The sequence below is a fragment of the Bos grunniens genome, chromosome 3, assembly GCF_055505025.1.
Source record: "Bos grunniens cultivar Pamir isolate PY7600 chromosome 3, Bosgru_T2T1.0, whole genome shotgun sequence".
In the NCBI taxonomy this organism is placed as follows: Eukaryota; Metazoa; Chordata; class Mammalia; order Artiodactyla; family Bovidae; genus Bos; species Bos grunniens.
In genome coordinates, this window is record NC_141167.1 from 74,768,706 (window position 1) to 74,791,869 (window position 23,164).

At 39.9% G+C, this 23,164-nt stretch overlaps 1 long non-coding RNA gene across 1 annotated transcript in view; it reads right to left on the reverse strand.

Annotated features, from left to right (window-relative positions):
- Positions 1-1,833: 1,833 nt before the first annotated feature.
- The window catches only part of LOC147375863 (uncharacterized), an 86,690-nt gene continuing 65,359 nt past the window's right edge, over positions 1,834-23,164 (reverse strand). The window contains exon 4 of the long non-coding RNA XR_015161603.1: positions 1,834-2,632. This is a non-coding gene — a long non-coding RNA (uncharacterized LOC147375863). The remainder of the gene's footprint in view (positions 2,633-23,164) is intronic.

A 23,164-nucleotide genomic window follows, 5' to 3' on the forward strand; every position in this document is an offset into this window, starting at 1 on the left:
GCTCAGTCGTGTCCGATTCTTTGCGACCCCATGAATCGCAGCACGCCAGGCCTCCCTGTCCATCACCAACTCCCGGAGTTCACTGAGACTCACGTCCATCGAGTCAGTGATGCCATCCAGCCATCTCATCCTCTGTTGTCCCCTTCTCCTTCTGCCCCCAATCCCTTCTAGCATCACAGTCTTCCAATGAGTCAACTCTTCACATGAGGTGGCCAAAGTACTGGAGTTTCAGCTTTAGCATCATTCCTTCCAAAGAAATCCCAGGGCTGATCTCCTTCAGAATGGACTGGTTGGATCTCCTTGCAGTCCAAGGGACTCTCAAGAGTCTTCTCCAACACCACAGTTCAAAAGCATCAATTCTTTGGCGCTCAGCCTTCTTCACAGTCCAACTCTCACATCCATACATGGCCACAGGAAAAACCATAGCCTTGACTAGATGGACCTTTGTTGGCAAAGTAATGTCTCTGCTTTTCAATATGCTGTCTAGGTTGGTTTTAACTTTCCTTCCAAGGAGTAAGCGTCTTTTAATTTCATGGCTGCAGTCACCATCTGCAGTGATTTTGGAGCACCCCAAAAATAAAGTCTGACACTGTTTCCACTGTTTCCCCATCTATTTCCCATGAAGTGATGGGACCGGATGCCATGATCTTCGTTTTCTGAATGTTGAGCTTTAAGCCAACTTTTTCACTTTCCACTTTCACTTTCATCAAGAGGCTTTTGAGTTCCTCTTCACTTTCTGCCATAAGGGTGGTGTCATCTGCATATCTGAGGTGATTGAGATTTCTCCCGGCAATCTTGATTTCAGCTTGTGTTTCTTCCAGTCCAGCGTTTCTCATGATGTACTCTGCATATAAGTTAAATAAGCAGGGTGACAATATACAGCCTTGACGTACTCCTTTTCCTATTTGGAACCAATCTGTTGTTCCATGTCCAGTTCTAACTGTTGCTTCCTCACCTGCATACAGATTTCTCAAGAGGCAGGTCAGGTGGTCTGGTATTCCCATCTCTTTCAGAATTTTCCACAGTTTATTGTGATCCACACAGTCAAAGGCTTTGGCATAGTCAATAAAGCAGAAACAGATGTTTTTCTGGAACTCTCTTGCTTTTTCCATGATCCAGCGGATGTTGGCAATTTGATCTCTGGTTCCTCTGCCTTTTCTGAAACCAGCTTGAACATCAGGAAGTTCACGGTTCACGTAAGCCTGGCTTGGAGAATTTTGAGCATTACCTTACTAGCGTGTGAGATGAGTGCAATTGTGCGGTAGTTTGAGCATTATTTAGCAATGCCTTTCTTTGGGACTGGAATGAAAACTGACCTTTTCCAGTCCTGTGGCCACTGCTGAGTTTTCCAAATTTGCTGGGATATTGAGTGCAGCACTTTCACAGCATCATCTTTCAGGATTTGAAATAGCTCAACTGGAAATGCATCACCTCCACTAGCTTTGTTTGTAGTGATGCTTTCTAAGGTCCACTTGACTTCACATTCCAGGATGTCTGGCTCTAGGTCAGTGATCACACCATAGTGATTATCTGGGTCATGAAGATCTTTTTTGTACAGTTCTTCTGTGTATTCTTGCCACCTCTTAATATCTTCTGCTTCTGTTAGGTCCATAACATTTCTGTCCTTTATTGAGCCCATCTTTGCATGAAATGTTCCCTTGGTAGCTCTAATTTTATTCAAGAGATCTCTAGTCTTTCCCATTCTGTTGTGTTCCTCTATTTCTTTGCATTGATCGCTGAGGAAGGCTTTCTTATCTCTTCTTGCTATTCTTTGGAACTCTGCATTCAGATGTTTATATCTTTCCTTTTCTCCTTTGCTTTTCGCTTCTCTTCTTTTCTCAGCTATTTGTAAGCCCTCCCCAGACAGCCATTTTGCTTTTTTGCATTTCTTTTCCATGGGGATGGTCTTGACCCTGTCTCCTGTACACTGTCACGAACCTCATTCCATAGTTCATCAGGCAGTCTATCTATCAGATCTGGGCCCTTAAATCTATTTCTCAATTCCACTGTATAGTCATAAGGGATTTGATTTAGGTCATACTGAATGGTCTAGTGGTTTTCCCTACTTTCTTCAATTTCAGTCTGAATTTGGCAATAAGGAGTTCATGGTCTGAGCCACAGTCAGCTCCTGGTCTTGTTTTTGTTGACTGTATAGAGCTTCTCCATCTTTGGCTGCAAAGAATATAATCAATCTGATTTCGGTGTTGACCATCTGGTGATGTCCATGTGTAGAGTATTCTCTTGTGTTGTTGCAAGAGGGTGTTTGTTATGACCAGTGCACTTTCTTGGCAAAACTCTATTAGTCTTTGCCCTGCTTCATTCCGTATTCCAAGGCCAGATTTGCCTGTTACTCCAGGTGTTTCTTGACTTCCTACTTTTGCATTCCAGCCCCTATAATGAAAAGGACATCTTTTTTTGGGTGTTAGTTCTAAAAGGTCTTGTAGGTCTTCATAGAACTATTCAACTTCAGTTTCTTCAACGTTACTGGTTGGGGCATAGCCTTGGATTACTGTGATACTGAATGGTTTGCCTTGGAAATGAACAGAGATCATTCTGTCGTTTTTGAGACTGCATCCAAGTACTGCATTTTGGACTCTTTTGTTGACCATGTGTCAATTATATTTCAATAAAACTGGAAAAAATAAAAGGAAAAAAGATATTATCCAGGATCCTTCAGCTAGAGGTAAGACTTTATTCAGCTGTTTTTGTTTTTTTTTTTTTTTTTTTTCCGTACATATGATTATGCCAGTTTTAGAGGAATAGATTTTCCTCTGGGCCATCATGGTTGAATTGTAGGGAGTGGAGTAAATGTCACAGAATTTTTCACACTCTTCCCCTGGGAGCCCTGTACTTTCCTTTAGGAACCTACAGGGGCCAGTGGGAGAGCATGAGCTGGAGAGCCTTCAAGTGTTCCCATTGGTCAGGGAAGATCTACTTTTATCTCTTTTGCACATGAATTTCTATGAAATAATATTTTAGATACAATATTCTTCAGCTTAAAAACCACTGTCAAAACAAGAAAAGAAATCCAGAGTAAAAAAAACTTCCTATTCCAAACCTCAGATAAGGTAAATAATTTCCCACAAATCACATAGCTCACAGACACACAGAACCAGCAAGGCCATAACCCAGTTCTCCCAAGTCATATCCCAGAGCTCTTTCTACCATCATGATAAATGCTACTTTCCTGAAGAAAAAAGTCATTTAAAAGCTCATTACAGAAATGATAAACTGGGAGCCAGAAACAAAATCTTAAGAAAAAAAGTAGGCCAAGTGCTGTATTGAGGTCTGAGAAGGCCATCTTTGCCTACTCAGGCACTGATTCAATTGTTCATTTTGGCATGATTTGAGCTTTCTTCTTTCTTATGTCCAGGTACAACTCTTTTTCAGGAAAATTCACTACAGGCAATTATCTACTTGGGGAAATAAATGAGACTCTTTTTAATGGTGTTCCTTGCCCTGCTTTGAAGAAGGATAAATCAGAACTTGTTCTCAAAAGACCTTATCAAAAATAAAAATATATTTCAATATTCACAGGCAGCCCTGCGTAAGTGAAAAATATACATGATAAGCATGGAAAATGCAAACAATCAAAATGTTATTAATGATATAATGTAATAATTTACCAGAATACTCAGGTAATAGAATGGGCACACAAATATAGTTTTCTAGTGAACTGAAACAAGCAAAAGAAAAAAAAACTGTTTTGGCCCTCACAGATTTTTTTAATGCAATCTTATTCATTCTTAAAAAATAGTTATAATACTCAAGGTAGGTTGGTTGATAATTTACAATATTACAGTGCTTCTGGACCATAATTCTGAATATGAGTTCTCACTGAGTTCTACACAACAAAGGAAACTGGGTTTAAGGAAACTTACTCCCAAAGGCTTTTTTATTTTAAAAATTCATAAAATTTTCTCTCTAAAAATTTCAACTGCTTCTGTTTCTAGCTATAACAAAATAACTAGTATTTACAATGCTTGCTCACTGCAAACAGCTGGAACACTGGACAAAATGTACTGAACGAGTTTTCAGACACTGGATAACAGCAGAGCAGGACTGTTTTAAAAGAAAAGGAAAATAGATGAGATTACCCCTACCACTGTCCTAGCTTTCTGCCTAGTTATTCCTTCCATACGGTGACAAAAGGAAGGTGAACTCAGAACACAGAGATATCACTGAGTCGTGGAGTCAGAAATCAGAGTGCAGGAAGGCTGAAGCAGTTGGAATTTGTGGGGAAGCATACAGGAGCGAGGGGTTCCCAGGTGGTTCAGTGGTAAAGAATTCAACTGCTAATGAGGGAGACACAAGAGATGGAGGCTCGGGTTCAATCCCTGGGTGGGGAAGATCTCCCGGATTAAGAAATGACAACCCATTCTAGTACTCTTGCCTGGAAAATCCCATGGACCGGGGAGCCTGGTGGGCTGCAGTCCATGGGGTCGCTAAGAGTCGGACACGACTGAGCGACTTCACTTTCACTTTTCACTTTCATGCATTGGAGAAGGAAATGGCAAGCCACTCCAGTGTTCTTGCCTGGAGAATCCCAGGGACGGGGGAGCCTGGTGGGCTGCTGTCTATGGGGTCGCACAGAGTTGGATATGACTGAAGTGACTTAGCAGCAGCAGCAGGCTCAAGATGGCAGAAAAGTATGACTTCCAGTGGACCTCAGGCCCCATTATGTGCTCATTATATAACACACGAGCTGCATGACATACTCACAGGTGCCAGGACATTTCCCAGGCCGACCATAAAAGGCCCCAAAGTGGGCGGTGCTCCAGTTTCTGGAAGTCCCCATCTCTTTCCCAACATAGAATATTCCTCACACTCGTTAGCCTCCGAAAAAATTGAAAAAAAATTGAACAGAGTCTAGTAACCTCTCAGACAACAAGGTATCTAACATATATGAAGTGAAATCCCAGAAAGGGATGGGAATATGCAGAAAAAATTAAATACTGATCCCAACTATAAATGTACAGATCCAGGAAGCTCCAATGAATTCCAAGCAAGATAATTATAAGAAATACACACCAGGACATGATAAAATAACTAAAAAACAATAGTCAAAAATTTTTTTAAAGACAAATATTCCCTGGAACAGATTTTCAGGTTCTAATAATGACTAATGGGTTCTCATTAGAAATAACGCAGACTGGAAGACACTGAAAGGAAAGGAAAAACTGAAAGGAAAAACTCTGAGAACCTAGAATACTACTTACAGTAAAAAAATATCCATTAGAGACAAAGGTGAGATAAAAATATTTCAGGTAAACAAAACCTGAGAGAATTTAATTGCCAGCTGTTCTAAACTATGAAAATTACATCAAGTTTTCAAGTGGAGGAAAAGATGATATAAAATGGGAACTTGGATCTAAAAAAAAGAAGAGCCTTGGAAATGATGAACATTTGAGACAGCAAAAATGGCATTTTCTTGTTTTTTAATTAAAATATATTGACTATTTAGAGCAAGACTAATAATGTTTTGCAGGGTATTATAGCATATATAAATGTAAAATGTGTGACAATAGCACAAAGAATTGGACTACATTGTGAGTGTGAATGTAAAATAGTGCTACAATGATACCCAATATTCTTACCATAGACTCAAGAATTGTGTTCTTCATTATTTTCCCAAGAGAAATGTAACATGTTAAAGTCACAATGACTTTAACACAAATGTTCATAGATGCTGTCTTCATTTACGATAAATATTTATAGTGGCCAAACACTGGGAATGGAACCAAAGATATATGAACTTGTGAATGATGAACAAACTGTGTTTTCTTCATCCAATGGAATACTACTCGGGGCTAAAGGAATGAACTGCTGATGTATGCAACAACGTGGGTAATCTCCAAAATATTATGCAGAGTAAAATAAGTCAGACCGAAAAAATACACATTCTAAATTTTACTTGTATGAGATGTAGGAACAGACAAAATTAAAATATTAACAAGAAAATAGATCAAATGTTGCTTGAGGTCAGAGTTTGTGGAATACTACCTGCGAATGGAACATAAGAACTTTTGAGATGAAACTACTGTATGTCTTGATTACTGTATAATTTGTCAAAACTCATTAAATTGTGTAGTTAAGCTGAGTTCCTTTTATAGCATGGAGATTATAATCAATATTTTAAAATACAACTAATAAATAATAGAAGACTAATGTTTCTATTAATGAACAATCTTTTTTTAAAACAAGTTGATATAAAATAATGGATATAGGAGTTTATATTTAGATTAAATGAGAAACTCTGTGTTCCTTCAGTATTCTTACCTTTTTCATTAATGAATTTAATGTCTAAAATAAAATATTTGACCTGGTTGTATGTATTCCTCTGATTTTCTCATTTGATGGATGATTTTCTGATTTAAAAAGTCATATTTAAATCAAAGCAAAACATAAATTTCTTCATTCTATTTTCCCTCCTTGAATGACACTGATTTTATTCATTTATTCATTCACTCACTTTTTGAATATTTTGAATAAGAGCACAATATAGACTACAGAATCAATACACTTGGTCTCTAATCCTGGCTAATTATTAGTTGTATAGTTTTGGGCACCTCAGTCTTACTATTTTCTTGTTATTATTGCAGACTATGTAGTCAGTAAGTAGCACTATTCCTACACCATTAAGAAAAAGCATAGTCACTATCTTTAAGAAATTTACACTTGATGAAGAGACAGGTAAACAAATATTTGTAACATATTTAGTTCACTGGCATGATAAAAGAATATATGTCTGCACCGGAGGTCCACTGAAGGGCCACTTCAGTGTGCTGAAATGTTTGGAGAAAGTGTTAGAAAAGGAGTTCATATTTGGACTCACAGTTGAAGAATTACTAGAAATTTACCTGGTTGACAAACAGTCAGGAGCCACTTTAGGTAAAGTAAATCCAAGTGCAAATGTAACAAGACTTAAGAAGCATAATACCTTTGAAAAGAAATGCAGTGGTATAACATGTAAAGGTTGTGGGTGAGAGCCATGAAATGAAGCAGCCAGTAGCTCATGGATCCATACTGCATCGTATCTGTTGGGATAAGAATGCTATGAGATTAGGTGCTAAATAATGGAAGTTTTGGCTTGTTTATCTGGATGGAGAGATTTGGAAATTGCAAAGCTTACCAGCACCAGGATGTGTTTCCTTTTTATAAACATAACAGTGTTATTAATAGTAAAGAGTTTCTGCTACACTATTTAAAGTCATAGTTGAGTTTTGCGATTTATTTTAAATGATGTTAATAGTTTATCAACATAACTCCTAAGGACTCGACTGTGAGGGTGGAGTGGGGAGGGGGCTGGGCTCACCTCAAGGGGGCAAGAGCATGGCCAAGGAGGTGTGAAACGCCCAGCGAGACCAGACCTTTGTCCCAGCCCTTGCCTTAAGGAAACCTGCCTGCTAGGGTCAGGTTGAATGCCCACGCCTGACCTGTGGACAGGCGTTCCCCACGCAGGCGGGAGAGAGAGAGAGGCCCCTCGACTGAAACTGAAAAGTTTTAGATTCATCGTTTTATACTGTGCACCAGAAGCAAGGAGAGGGTTGAAGAAATACCTTCACTTGTACACACCTCATTTTTATGACTTGAAAGAACTGTGTTTTTATTCACAATTACAGTTCACAGCAAGGCTGTCCAAACTGTTAGGGAGATGTACCTACAAAGGGCCCTGACTGAAGAGGCAGTCAGAGATAAGGGACGTTTATTAATAGAGAAGCCAAAGGAAAACGGTGTCTCAAGGAGGGAGTGACCAACTGATTTGAGTGCTGCTAAGAGGTCTCTTGGCAGAATGGAAGACTTTACGGAAATTAAACTTTTGGACACTGGATCTTTCTATTTTTTTGAAAGAGATAAAATCAAAAAGGAAAATGTGGGGAAATAGATAATGTGAAAACTACTTCTCCCTTTTGGAATGCACTGAAGGAGCTTCTAAAGGAGGGAACACAGCCCTAACAATCAACAGAAAATTGGATTAAAGATTTACTGAGCATGGCCTGGCCCATCAGAACAAGACTCAGATTCCCCCATAGTCAGTCTTTCCCATCAGGAAGCTTCCATAAGGCTCTTATCCTTACCCATCAGAGGGCAGACAGACTGAAAACCACCATCACAGAAAACTAACCAATCTGATCACATGGATCACAGCCTTCTCTAACTCAGTGAAACTATGAGCCATGCCATGTAGGGCCACCCAATATGAAAGGGTCATGGTGGAGAGTTCTTATAAAACATGGTCCCTTGGAGAATGGAATGCCAAACCCTTCACTATTCTTGCCTTGAGAATCCCATGAACAGTATGAAACAGCAAAAAGATAGGACACTAAAATATGAATTCCCTAGGTCAGTAGGTATCCAAAATGCTACTAGAGAAAAGTAGAGAAATAACTCCAAAAAGAATGAAGAGATGGAGCCAAAGCAAAAACAGCACCCAGTTGTGGATGTGACTGGTGATGGAAGTAAAGTCTGATTCTGTAAAGAACAATAATGCACAGGAACTTGGAATGTTAAGTCCAGGAATCAAGGTAAATTGGAAGCGGTCAAACAGGAGATGGTGAGAGTGAACATTGACATTTTAGGAATCAGTGAACAAAAATGGAACCGAATGGGTGAATTTAATTTACCTGAATTAAATTATACTGGGCTTTCCAGATAGCTCAGTTGGTAAAGAATCTGCCTGCAATGCAGGAGACCCTGGTTTGATTCCTGGGTCAGGAAGATCTGCTGGAGAAGGGATAGGCTACCCACTCCAGTATTCTTGGGCTTCCCTTGTGGCCCAGCTGGTAGAGAATCTGCCTGCGGTGCAGGAGACCTGGGTTCAATCCCTGGGTTGGAAATATCCCCTGGAGAAGGGAAAGACTACCCACTCTAGTATTCTGGTCTAGAGAATTACATGGACTGTATAGGCCACAGGGTTACAAAGAGTCAGACAAACCAAGCAACTTTCATTTCACTTTCACTTTCATAAATTATATAGACCATTATATCTACTAGTGTAGGCAAGAATCTCTTAGAAGAAATGGAGTAGCCCTTATAGTCAACAAAAGAGTCCAAAATGCAGTACTTGGCTGCAATCTTAAAAATGACAGAATGATCTCTGTTTGTTTCAAAGGCAAACCATTCAATATCACAATAATCAAAGTCTATGTCCCAACCACTAATGCTGAAGAAGCTGAAGTTGAATGGCTTTATGATGACCTATAAGACCTTCTGACTTCCCTGGTCACTCAGACGGTTAAGAGTCTGCCTACAATACGGGAGACCCAGGTTTGATCCCTGGGTAGGGAAGATCCTCTGGAGAAGGAAATGGCAACCCACTCCAGTACTCTTGCCTGGAAAATTCCATGGATGGAGGAGCCTGGTAGGCTACAGTCCATGGAGTTGCAAAGAGTTGGACATGACTGAGCAACTTCACACACATAAGATCTTCTAGAACTAAGACACAAAAAAAGATGTCCTTTTCATCATAGGGGACTGGAATACAAAAGAAGGAAGTCAAGAGATACCTGGAATAACAGGCAAGTCTGGTCTTGGAGTACAAAATGAAGCAGGTCAAAGGCTAACAGAGTTTTGCCAAGAGAATGCATTGGTCATAGCAAATACCCTCTTCCAACAACACAAGAGATGACTCTACACATGGACATCACCAGATGGTCAATACCAAAAGCATACTGATTGCATTCTTGGCAGCCAAAAATGGAGAAGCTCTATATAGTCAGCAAAAACAAGACCAGGAGCTGACTGTGGCTCAAATTATGAGCTCCTTATTGCAAAATTCAGAGTTAAATTGAAGAAAGTAGGGTAAACCACTAGATCATTCAGGTATGACCTAAATCAAATCCCTTATGATTATACAGTGGAAGTGACAAATAGATTCAAGGCATTAGATCTGATAGACAGAATGCCTGAAGAACTAAGAACAGAGCTTCATGACATTGTACAGGAGGCAGTGATCAAGACCATCCCAAAGAAAAAGACAAGCAAAAAGGCAAAATGGCTGTCTGAGGAGGCCTTACGAATAGCTGAGAAAAGAAGAGAAGCTAACGGCAAAGGAGAAAAGGAAAGATATACCCATTTGAATGCAGAATTGCAAAGAATAGCAAGGAGAGATAAGAAATCCTTCCTCAGTAATCAATGCAAAGAAATAGAGGGAAAAAATAGACTGGGAAAAACTAGAGATCTCTTCAAGAAAATTAAGAGATTCCAAGGAAACATTTCATGCAAAGATAGACACAAAGAAGGACAGAAAGGTATGGACCTAACAGAAGCAGAAGATATCAAGAGGTGGTAAGAATACACAGAAGAACTATATGAAAAAGATCTTCATGACCCAGATAACCATGATGGTGTGATCACTCACCTAGAGCCAGACATCCTGGAATGTGAAGTCAAGTGGACCTTAGGTAGCATCCCTACAAACAAAGCCAGTGGAGGTGATGGAATTCCAGCTGAGCTATTTCAAATCCTAAAAGATGATGCTGTGAAAGTGCTACACTCAATACACCAGCAAATTTGGAAAACTCAGCAGTGACCACATGAATGGAAAGGTCAGTTTTCATTCCAATCCCAAAGAAAGGCAATGCCAAAGAATGCTCAAACTACTGCACAATTGCACTCATGTCACACACTAACAAAGTAATGCTCAATATTGTCCAAGCCAGGCTTTAACAGTACATGAACAGAGCACTTCCAGATGTTCAAGCTGGATTTAGAAAAGGCAGAGGAATCAGAGAGCAAATTGTGGGCGATTTGCCAACAATGTTTGGCTAACATCAATGGATCACAGGAAAAGCAAGAGATTTCCAGAAACCATTTACTTGTGCCTTATTGACTATGCCAAAGCCTTTGACTATGTGGATCACAGAAACTGTGGAAAATTCTTCAAGAGATGGGAATACCAGACCATCTGACCTGCCTCCTGAAAAATCTGCATGCTGGTCAAGAAGCAACAGTTAGAACCATACATGGAACAATGGACAGTTTCCAAATTGGGAATGGAGTATGTCAAGGCTGTGTATTGTCACCTTGCTTACTTAATTTATATGCAGAGTACATCATGTGAATTGCCTGGCTGCATGAAGCACAAGCTGGAAGCAAGACTGCTGGGAGAAATCACAATAACCTCAGATATGCAGATGACACCACCCCTATGGCAGAAAATGAAGAGGAACTAAAGGGCCTCTTGATGAAGGTGAAGGAGGAGAGTGAAAAAGTTGGCTTAAAATTCAACATTCAGAAAATGAAGATAATGGCATCTGGTCCCATCACTTCATGGCAAAGAGAAGCAGAAACAATGGAAACAGTGACAGACTTTATTTTCTTGGGCTTCAAAATCACTGCAGATGGTGACTGCAGCTATGAAATTAAAAGATGCTTGCTCCTTGACAATCTAGATAGCATATGAAAAAGCAGAGACATTACTTTGCCAACAAAGGTCCATCTAGTCAAAGCTATGGTTTTTCCAGTAGTCATGTATGGATGTGAGAGTTGGACCATAAAGAAAGCTGAGTGCTGAAGAATTGATGCTTTTGAACTATGGTGTTGGAAAAGACTCTTGAGAATCCCTTCGAGTACAAGGAGATCAAACCAGTCCATCCTAAAGGAAATCAGTCCTGAATATTCACTGGAAGGACTGATACTGAAGCTGAAGTTCCATTACTTTGGCCACCTCATGGGAAGAGCTGACTCATTTGAAAAGACCCTGATGCTGGGAAAGATTGAAGGTAGGAGGAGAAGGGGACCACAGAGGATTAGATGGTTGGATGGCATCACCAACTCAATGGACATGCGTTTGAGCAAGCTCTGAGAGTTGGTGATGAACAGGGAAGCCTGGTATGGTGCAGTCCACGGGGTTGCAAAGAGTAGGACACAACTGAGTGACTGAACTAACTAACTTTTCCTTTAAATGTGTGATTTAAAAAAATTTCTATATCAGCTGATTCTGTTTTCCTTTCCATAGAAAGTATAGTTTACCATTTTGAAATATTGGTTAATGGAAAACAAAGTAATTTCACAAACTGAAAAATAATTTATAAGTCACATTTATATTTAACATAATAAACTTCATATTTAAAATGATTTTAAAGCATTACCTATCTCCAACTATTTTTTCCCAAACATTTCTGGAGCTTAGTGGACAAGGCAAACAGATTGAATTAAGCCATTTAATCTGAAGTCCCAAATAAAAAAATTAGGCTTCAACATTTTTTAAAGTAGAACCTAGGACCTAAAAATTTACTGATCAGGACTATATCTGGAGACAAATAATGTGTATCAAATAAAGTTTAGTTCATAAGATAGAACACTATTATATTTCAAATGGTAAGGGATATAATATAGGGTATGAGAAAATTACAAAATTGTTGGCAAAGTTGGAAGGGTGTGAGTCAGAGATTAATGATTAACTCAACTGTAGAGTTTAACGATGTACCACCATAACTGCAATTCAGGAGTCAGGCATTTGCTGCTGTCCCCACTGAACTGCTACAACAACTGTCACTCGACCATGGAGGTAAAACCAATGACCAGACATGAGGAAGCTGAGTCCAGCCGCCTCAACTGCTACTGTCCCCATGACCAAGATTGCCAGCACTAGTTGACTACAACTGCTCTCCAACTCTCTTCACCTTCCATATCTCATGAGAGTACATCTAAGTGACAGAAATTAACATGCATTTATAGGTCCAGCTATAAGAATGAGGAATGGGAATTGTAGTCTTCTTTCCCTTGGGGGAAAGCTCATGAAAAGGAAAGGATAGAAATGGATGCCAAGTATAATACCTATTTGACTGTTGCCAACACATCCTTTAATCTTAGAATTGGGTCTCACTCAAACTTTGCCTCATGAGAAAATATGACAATTTAAGATTACGACAGAACATATAAAAAAGCATGGTGTTGGAGGTGGATATTCCACAGAGAGAATTAGAAAACAAGCAACTTGAGGGCAGAATTAATATTTTATTAATTTTTAAAATTTTTAGTCGAGCATAGTACCTGATGTAAGATGGACACTAACTCAGTTTACTAAATAAGTGAATTGAATGAAATATATTATTCCAACACAACTGACCAGGGCTGCTCATTTATCCATTAACATTAGGATTTCAATGGCTCTTGTTCAAGTTAATACATTTTTGCCATTTTCCTTCCAATATATACAAAGGCATAAGGTTGCAATTACTTTCCAGCAATATCCAGAGGTAAAGGAAGAATTTTCCTCTGCAATTGTATTTTCTAGGGAGCTGTCACACAGAAATTGCACTAATATAGCTATTATAAACTCAATAGTTAGGAAATTGAGCAAAGCAGAAAACATTACTGGATCTGAGTCTAAACTTCTTGGCGATGCAAAGGAAATTATTGCTGCAAACAGGCTTTCATGTAGAGGTGGGCCTTCCTGGCAGCTTGCTTCTTGCCTTTGGATCCTGCTATTTAACTTGAACTGATGACCGGCACAGAGCTTCTAGACTCTGGCCGGGAAATGCTAAGATCTGTGGCACTTTCTACTCATGGAGCTTTTCTCTAGCTACTGCTGCTGCTGCTGCTGCTAAGTAGGATCACCTTTATCCAGAACTTAGCTTGGATTACTATTTTTTTTTCTTTTTTTCTTTCTTAGGAAGCTCTCTTCAATAGTAGGGAAAACTATTGCTTGAGATTAATAATCAGACATGTAACAGAGAATTAGAAACATTTGTGAACACTGCTACTATCACAACAGGAAATTTCACTTTGAAGAGAAGGATACAAATTCTGTTTTGCAGAAATAGTACAGATTTTCCTGACTGTTTGCAGAATCGTTTTTGTTAAAAACACAGCTTGTGAGACCAGCAGACTACACAGCAATTTCTGGCTCTCCATCTTCTACTTCCAAGCTTGAACTTCCTCGTCTATAAAATAAAGGGTAATACATACTTTTCTCATGGATTATCAGGATTAATTAGATAACGTCCTTAAAATGTGAAGAACACTTCTAACTATATCAGTGGCAGGCATGTGGATACTAAGAGTGGGTTTTGTTATCATAATCACCTTCAATTTCGATAATATTTTATATGAACATGATGTGGGCATATCCAAACTTTAATAACTCAAGCTTCTCCTATATGAAGATGTTATTAGTGATGATAAACATGATAAAATCCCATGATTTTAGGGGATCAGTGTGACTGTTCAGGGGAAAGAGTGGGTTTGGAGTCTGATGATTTTAGGTACAACCTAAACTAAGACATGCTTGGGCATATTACTTAACACTCAGCCTCAGTTTATTAATCTCTATAATTTACAGAGTTGCTCTGAAGATTTGAACTACTTCATTGGGAGGTAAAAAGGAAAGGCAACTGCTGGCCTCTGGACTTTCTTATCCATGGAGAAATAGAACTTCAGACCCTTGTATCTCCTAAACATTCCTGATCCTTCAGACCATCAAGTCTCCTGACCGTGGATTAGACAGGCTGCTCACAATTTCCCTCTCACAGCCAACCCATGATGGAAACAACATGACTAAATAGGATAGCACCCAAAAATTTCTTTATGTCCCAACTGATCTATGAAATTATTGTTTTCCCTCATAACATTTCAATTGATGGAATAAAGTATGCTAAAAGTATATTGCCTTTCCCAGTGGATAAAGATTAATTCAAGTAGTACTTATAAGAAGTAGTCAAGAGGAAAATAAGATTTAAAGCTTATTTCTCTAATTTTATGGCTGTGGTCAGCTCCTAGTGGTTCAGTGATCTGATTGTGTGTATGTGTATACATATATGTATACAAACACACACATGTATATATATATATATATATATATATATAGGTTCCATTTGTTATAGTTTTGTGAGTGTTAATATTTAATAAAACTCTTAAACATTTGGGAATTTTTATATACAGAGAATTATAAAAGAAGTTCCCTAATAAAGTCTCTTTTTGGACTTTAAAGATGACTTTAATAGAAATATACCATCTAAATATTTTTGAGCATTCATGCATTGAAAAGGAATATTCTAGATACTAAGCAGTAAGAAGGGATATGTGACATGGCCTATCTCCTCAAAGAGCTTATAACCTAACTTAAAGACAAAGCAAACATAGGTGAATAGAATGATAACTGAAAATCCCAAGAACTAAAACTTAAAGGATGAAATAAATAGACCAGACCATATTGCTTAAGGGCTACCTTGGTGGCTCAGACAGTAAAGAATCTGCCTGCAATGTGGGAGACCAGGATTGGAAAGATCCCTTGGAGGAGGGCATAGCAACCCATTCCAGTATTCCTGCCTGGAGAATGCCCATGGACAGAGGTGCCTGGCAGGCTACAGTCCATGGGGTCACAAAGAGTCAGATACAACTGAGTGACTAAGCACAGCACACACAGCACACACAGCACATGTTGCTTAAAGGACTTGCCAGATGGTGCTAGTGGTAAAGAATCCACCTGCCAATACAGGAGACTCAAGAGACGTGGGTTCCAAGCTTGGGTTGGAAAGATCCCTTGGAGTTGAAAAGGGCAACCACTCCAGTATTCTTACCTGGAAAACTCCATGGGCAGAGGAGCCTGGCAGGCTACAGTCCATGGGGCCACAAAGAATCAGACATCACTGAGTAACTGAGCATATAGGCACACACATATTGCTTAAAAGAACAAAAAAGGGAGATAACTTTCAAATAGAATGATTAAAAAGGCTTGGTGATTAGTAAGAGCTAACATTTATTGTGGAGAAGGCAATGGCACCCCACTCCAGTACTCTTGCCTGGAGAATCCCATGGACAGAGGAGCCTGGTGGGCTGTAGTCCATGGGGTCACTGAGAGTTGGACACGACTGAGCGACTTCCCTTTCACTTTTCACTTTCATGCATTGGAGAAGGAAATGGCAACCCATTCTAGTGTTCTTGCCTGGAGAATCCCAGGGACGGGCGAGCCTGGTGGGCTGCTGTCCATGGGGTCACACAGAGTTGGACACGACTGAAGTGACTTAGCAGCAACATTTATTGAAAGCACTAAGTGTTTTACACATTTTATTTCATATGAGCCTTCAGTTCACTTCAGTTCAGTCACTCAATCGTGTCTGACTCTTTGTGACCCCATGAATCACAGCACGCCAGGCCTCCCTGTCCATCACCAACTCCTGGAGTTCACTCAAACTCACGTCCATCGAGTTGGTGATACCATCCAGCCATCTTATCCTCTGTCATCCCCTTTTCCTCCTGCCCCAAATCCCTCCCAGTATCAGTTTTTTCCAATGAGTCAATTCTTTGTATGAGGTGGCCAAAGTACTGGAGTTTCAGCTTTAGCATCATTCCTTCCAAAGAACACCCAGGGCTGATCTCCTTTAGAATAGACTGGTTGGATCTCCTTGCAGTCCAAGGGACTCTCAAGAGTCTTCTCCAACACCACAGTTCAAAAGCATCAATTCTTCGGCACTCAGCTTTCTTCACAGTCCAACTCTCACATCCATACATGACCATTGGAAAAATCATAGCCTTGACTAGACAGACCTTAGTTGGCAAAGGGATGTCTCTGCTTTTCAATATGCTATCAAGGTTGGTCATAACTTTCCTTCCAAGGAGTAAGTGTCTTTTAATTTCATGGCTACAGTCACCATCTGCAGTGATTTTGGAGCTTCCAAAAATAAAGTCTGACATTGTTTCCACTGTTTCCCCATCTATTTCCCATGAAGTGATGGGACCAGATGCCATGATCTTCGTTTTCTGGATGTTGAGCTTTAAGCCAACTTTTTCACTCTTCTCTTTCACGTTCATCAAGAGGCTTTTTAGTTCCTCTTCACTTTCTGCTATAAGGGTGGTGTCATCTGCATATCTGAGGTTATTGACATTTCTCCCGGTAATCTTGATTCCAGCTTGTGCTTCTTCCAGCCCAGTGTTCCTCATGAGCCTTACAATAACCCTAAAAAGAAGATGCTGTTATTTCCATCTTACAGATGAAGAAACTGAAGCACAAGTGAAGCATTTTGATCAAGGTTACGTATTTAGTAAGCAGCATAACCAAGATGGAAGGTAGTCAGCCTATGCAGCCCATTGTGTTCTTAGTTTTTATGCAAAATACCTCTTGAAGGGGGTTGAATTAAGGCCAGACCTTCATGGATAAGTGGAGTTGAAATAGAAGACCTTGTAGATAGGTCAGCGAGCTCACAGGGGTAGGAAAGTACAAGTCACTTTTCAATAAAGTGAGTAGTTGCTTTTGGATGTAGTCAAGAGTTTCTGTAAAAGTGAAAATGTAAAGACTGAGAGGGAGAAATTGGGATACCTTGTAAAAGGCCTTAAAGATCAGGTTTAAGACAAGGCACTTCAATTCTATGATTATCAGGGAGCCATGAAATATTTTTGACATGAATTAAAATTATAGCCTGTATTTAGCCATATTGGAGAAGGCAATGGCACCCCACTCCAGTACTCTTGCCTGGAAAATCCCATGGATGGAGGAGCCTGGTAGGCTGCAGTTGGACACTAAGAGTTGGACACGATCAGTGACTTCACTTTCACTTTTCACTTTCATGCATTGGAGAAGGAAATGGCAACCCACTCCAGTGTTCTTGCCTGGAGAATCCCAGGGATGGCAGAGCCTGGTGGGCTGCCATCTATGGGGTCACACAGAGTCGGACACGACTGAAGCGACTTAGCAGCAGCAGCAGCAGCAGTCATATTCCTCAAGGAGCTTAGAAACTGTGTCTCTCTGTGCAAGATCTGTGGTTTTGCACAGAACTGGAACCTTACTCCACCCATTCTTCCTCTTATTGACTTTCTTCTTGTGCCAGAAACAGAAAGGGTCATGCCTGTGACCTTCATCTTGACCATTCCTGCTCCTTGTTTCCCTGTCTTCTTTTACTTTTCTATAACAGTCTTGGATGCCTAACCATAAGGATACATATGTTTCTGCATTCTCATAGCTGTTTAGTTCTTGGGAGCACAGATATTCATCACACTTTGTCCTGGTGTTAGCCCGGGTGACCCTCCTGGTCAGTTTGAATCAAACACAAGCCACTACTTTCTAAGCTTTGGGTTTTTCCTGATGTTTAAACTCTCTTAAAACCTCCCCATTCACTTTAGAAACTCCAATTAATTTGCTAAAAGCCAATTCGAGGGATAGATGCTTCTCTAGCCATCCACCCCAAACTCTATTTACCCAGCTAACTTGTTTGTTTACTTAGAGGATCAAGCCCACTTGCGCTGGATTAATTTCAGCTATTTGGGACATATCCATCCACACTGCAGTTGTTCTGTGCTTAATAACCCTTGTCTCAGGGCAGGGATGAAGAAAAATGGATTGGGAAGAAGCAGATGGGACTTTTTCTTGCCTTATTTGCCTTTGTCATATCATCAATTACAGCACTGGAAATTCCAATTCTAGGGACAGAATAAGGTGGTAGAAGATTATTGCCTATCTGCATTCCCCACCCCGCCCCAGAGGCAAGGCACATTGGGTAGAAGGGGGGAGGGAAGATATGTTTAATTTGGGTGTTTGAATTTGAGCTAATAAGCTAATTTCCAAGAGGAAATGTTTTGAAAATAGTCTGAAATAAGAAATCATAATAGAGGTAAGTGATCTGAACTGCAGATGTAGCTTTGGAATCTAATTTCAATAGTATTATAGTTGAAATCTGAAATATACTTAAGCTCAGTGAGGAAGTAAACCAGTGGAGAGAAACTGTTGGAAAATCAAATAAGCCAAGCAAACAGGTATATATTGTGGAGAAAGAAATGGCAATCCACTCCTGTATTCTTGTCTGGGAAATCCCATGGACAGAGGAGCCTGGTGGGCTACAGTCTTTGGGGTTGCAAAGACTCAGGCACAACTGAGTGATGGAGCACACATGTATACACTAAAATGTCATAAAATTTGGTTTTTATTTTTATAATTATCATAATAACACTATCTATTGAAATGAGGAAGAAGATACAGAGTTGGATTGATTATAGGATTGGAGGAGGATAATGAAAGTTAAAATGTCAAGAGAGGAGAATGTTTCTAGTAAGTCTCCAGTGTCAAGCATGCTCCAGAAAGATCAATGATACTGACTGACGGAAAATCATGGGAGGTAGCAAACAGAAGAAGTCATTGGCAATGATGGTAGGGGCAAGAGACCGATTGTGGGAAATTATGATGAAAATGAAGGTCAAGAATTGGGAATACTGGTCTGGACCGTTGGCATAAAAAGGAAAGGATGCTATTGGTAAGTAGAAAGGGCAATAAAAGGAAGTAGAAAAGGATTGTTAACCAGGGGAAATAAAATATTCCAAGTTTGAAGGGAAGGGAATAGATGGAATACAGCTTCTAGTGAGAAAGAGATTGAACTATTAGAAGCTGATGAGGGTGGGGGTGAACTTACAAAGAAAATAGAAAGGAGTGTGAGAGTTTTTTCAAGGATATTTTTTGCTAAACTCAGCCAAAGGTGATGTGGAGCCCCCACACTACAGGAGATCTTGCTCTCTTTCAGCTTTCACTAGCTAATAGACATTCTCTATCCCTCCATTTCATAGATTCTGTCTTCTTCCAAACATCACCTGAAACTTTCCACCTTGCTTGGCATTCTATTTACATTCTGCTTCCCTACACACCTAACAACATGGTCTACCACCACACAGGACTGTGTCATATGTACGTGAATAAAATGAAGCAACCGTGAGCCTCATGTCCAGTAGCGCAAATGTTTCAGGAATGGAATGATCACTTTAATTTGATACCTAAGTAGATATAAGAACAATTTTTTCATAGCTATCTATAAAGTCTTCCCTGGTGGCTCAGATGTTAAAGAATCTGCTGGTAATGTGGGAGGCCTGGGTTTGATCCCTGTGTCAGGAAGATCCCCTGGATAAGGGAATGGCAACCCACTCCAGTACTCTTGCCTGGATAATTCCATGGATAGAGGAGCTTGGCGGGCTACAATCCAATGGGCCACAAAGAGTCGGACACGACTGAGAGACTAACACAACACATAAAGTCGTATGGTGAATTACATCAGGGATACAAGTGGATAAAAAGAAAAATAATGTTTTATTCTTTCTAAGGTAAAGGTGTTAAAAATAAGACTATTTTTCTGAATTGTATTATCATGTGAAGTATGTTTTTATTTTTTGACTCACCTTTCATAGACTTTACAAAATCAACTTCAAATTCAATTATTGTCATCTCTCTCCACTCCCCCCCATCGACTCCCTGCCAGTTTAAAAAGATGTGACAAGAACTTAGATGTTGGCTTAAATACACAGAATGTGTGATTAAAGCATCTATAGAGATTATCAGAGGAGACTCTATTTTAATAAACTTCTTAGATTTTTGTGCATACATAAAGTGTGGACACTGGAGATTTATAGTCAGTGAAAGTACCTTTTCAGTAATAATTAGAATTGAACAAAAACACTGATCAATAGATTTTTTTCCTCCTTGGGGTTATGAGAAGTCAGCAATAGGAATTATATTTGGGGATAGGGGTGCAAAGAAGTTATTTGAAAAAAAAGAATTAATCATAGCTACCATAATGATTTGATCTGGGCAAAAGATGGTCTTTTAAATAAGCTTTCTACTTAATCCACTTGAATCCAGCCTTCTTTTGTGCAGTCCCCACAGGGATGTTTTGTGTGGTTTATGTATTTTCTTGTGTTTCTTATTTCAGGACTTTGTGATATTTACATCAGTGCTGATGACCAGCGAGAAGAATTTGTTCGCTCTATTCTTTCTCACACTCCAGATTGATTCATACAAATTGAGGCAGCATGTAGGAAAGATTTCATTAATTTCAGGCAGGTCATGGGACTGAAGAAACATATAGAGTGTTAATTGAAAATATCAGGTTGTGTGCTATCTCCTTAATTTCTCAGGGTAAAAGCTTGTTGGATTTTTCTCTTTTGTCACATAATGCATGTCTAGTGTATTTTTAAAATTAGCTTTGGGTTGCTGAGTAGTTGAAACACCATACTGAAACTTAGTCTTAAGCCAAATTATTATAGAACATTCAACTGTGTGAATGTTTCATTTCTCTGTACATCTTTTATCTAGATTAGTTAGTTTGATAAGATTAATTCAGTTTCACCTGGATGTTAGATAATTCTGGGGTACAAGAGCTTACAAAATGTCATAGTTCATTTCACAAATCTCTTGTACAATTTCATGATAAAGATGTCTGTGATGTCTATGTCCTATATTCCTTAAATATAAAATTGGGAAAGATAACACTTCTAGATCAAGTGGCTGCCATACGCACAGAACTCAGATCTGATGAACCATTCCTGAAAAGATGAGAGTGTGGAGGGCAACTTTCAGAATATGTTAACAGAAGCAGAAGATACAATTTTGTCAAGTGCACGTGAAACATTTTTCATATAAATCATATGTTAGGTAACAAAATAAATATTAGCAAATTTAAGAATGTTTAAATCATACCAAGAATCTTTCTGGACCATAATAAAATGAAACTAAAAATCTATATCAGAAGGAAAACTTGAAAATCCGAAAATAGGTGGAAGTCGAACAACATACTACTCTGCAACCAATGAGTCAAAGAAGACATCAGAAGGGAAATTAGAAAATATATTGAGACAGATGAAATAAAAACACCATGTACCAAAACTTATGGGATACAGCAAATCAGGGACAAGTTTATACTGTAGGGGGGAGGAGCCAAGATGGCGGAGGAGTAGGATGGGGAGAACACTTTCTCCCCCACAAATTCATCAAAAGAGCATTTAAACGTCGAGTAAATTCCACAAAACAACTTCTGAATGCCAGCAGAAGACATCAGGCACCCAGAAAAGCAACCCAACTCTTCGAAAAGAGGTAGGAAAAAATATAAAAGACAAAAAAAGAAACAAAAGAGGGAGGGACGGAGTTCCGTCCTGGGAAGGGAGTCTTAAAAAGAGAGAAGTTTCCAAACACCAGGAAACCTTCTCCCTGCCGAATCTGTGCCGAGCTTTGGAAGCACAGAGGGCAACATAACAGGGAGAAAAAATAAATAAACAGTTAAAACTCGCAGATTGCAAGCCCTACGGTAACTCCCCCAGTGGAGAAGCAGCGCAGACGCCTGCACACACCATTAGCAAGCGGGGGCTGGGCAGGGAGGCGCGGCGTGGGCTGCATCGCTTAGAGTAAGAATCTGGCCTGAATACCCTGAGCGCTATCTGAGCGAAATAATTTGGGCTAGCAAACCAGACTGTGGGATATCTACCACGCGAAAAGCCAGCCCTAACCTAAGACACCGCCAGGCCCGTGCACGGAACAAAGGACTAAACAGAGAGAGCCAGCTGCAGACCTTCCCCCTCCGGTGACAGGCAACCAGAGCCCGAAGGGGGCAATCGCAGCCCCAGAGAGACATTTTCTATAAAACTGTAAGCAGGCTTCTTTGCTAACTAAAACTTCTTGGGGGTCTGGACGGTCAACATCTGCCTGAGAAGGTGCCCTGGTTTTACACCCAGATAACCGAGTGGCAGGGAGGTGATAAGTCGCAGCATTGGTGCTCGCCAAACACCTCATCACCTGAGCTGCTCGGACCTGGGAAGAGCACAAAATGCAGGCCCAACTGAGTCTGCGCCTCTGAGGACTACCCGAGTGCCTGAACCTGAGCGGCTTGGACCTGGGAGGTGCATGCAACCCAGGGCCGGCCTCGGATTGTTCTCGGTGGAACCACCTAGAGCCCCAGCCGTGTGAGCAGGGAGGCTACACGTGCCGTGAGTGGGGGCAGACCCAGTGTGGCTGAGGCATTGCGAGCACACGCCAGTGTTATTTGTTTGCAGCATCCCTCCCTCCCTCCCCACAGCGCGACTGAACAAGTGAGCCTAAAAAAAAAAAAAAAAAAGTTTCCTCCACTGTCCCCTTTGTGTCGGGGCTGAAACCAGACACTGAAGAGACCAGCAAACAGAAGTTATAACAGAGGGAAATGCCTTGGAAGCTACAGGCAATAGATGAAAACCCTGTGGTTACTACAGACTACATAGGAAGGGGCCTATAAATCTTGAGAAATATAAGTCGGACCAAGGAACTAGCCAAAAATGAACTGAACCCACAATACTCACAACAAAACCAGAAAAAGTCCTAGATATATTTTTACTATTTTTACGATCATTCTTTCTTTCTTTCTTTTTTTTTAATTAAAAAAAATTTTTTTATAAGTCCCCTATTGTTCCTTTAATTTTCACTTTTATAACCTATTACTTTGCAAAA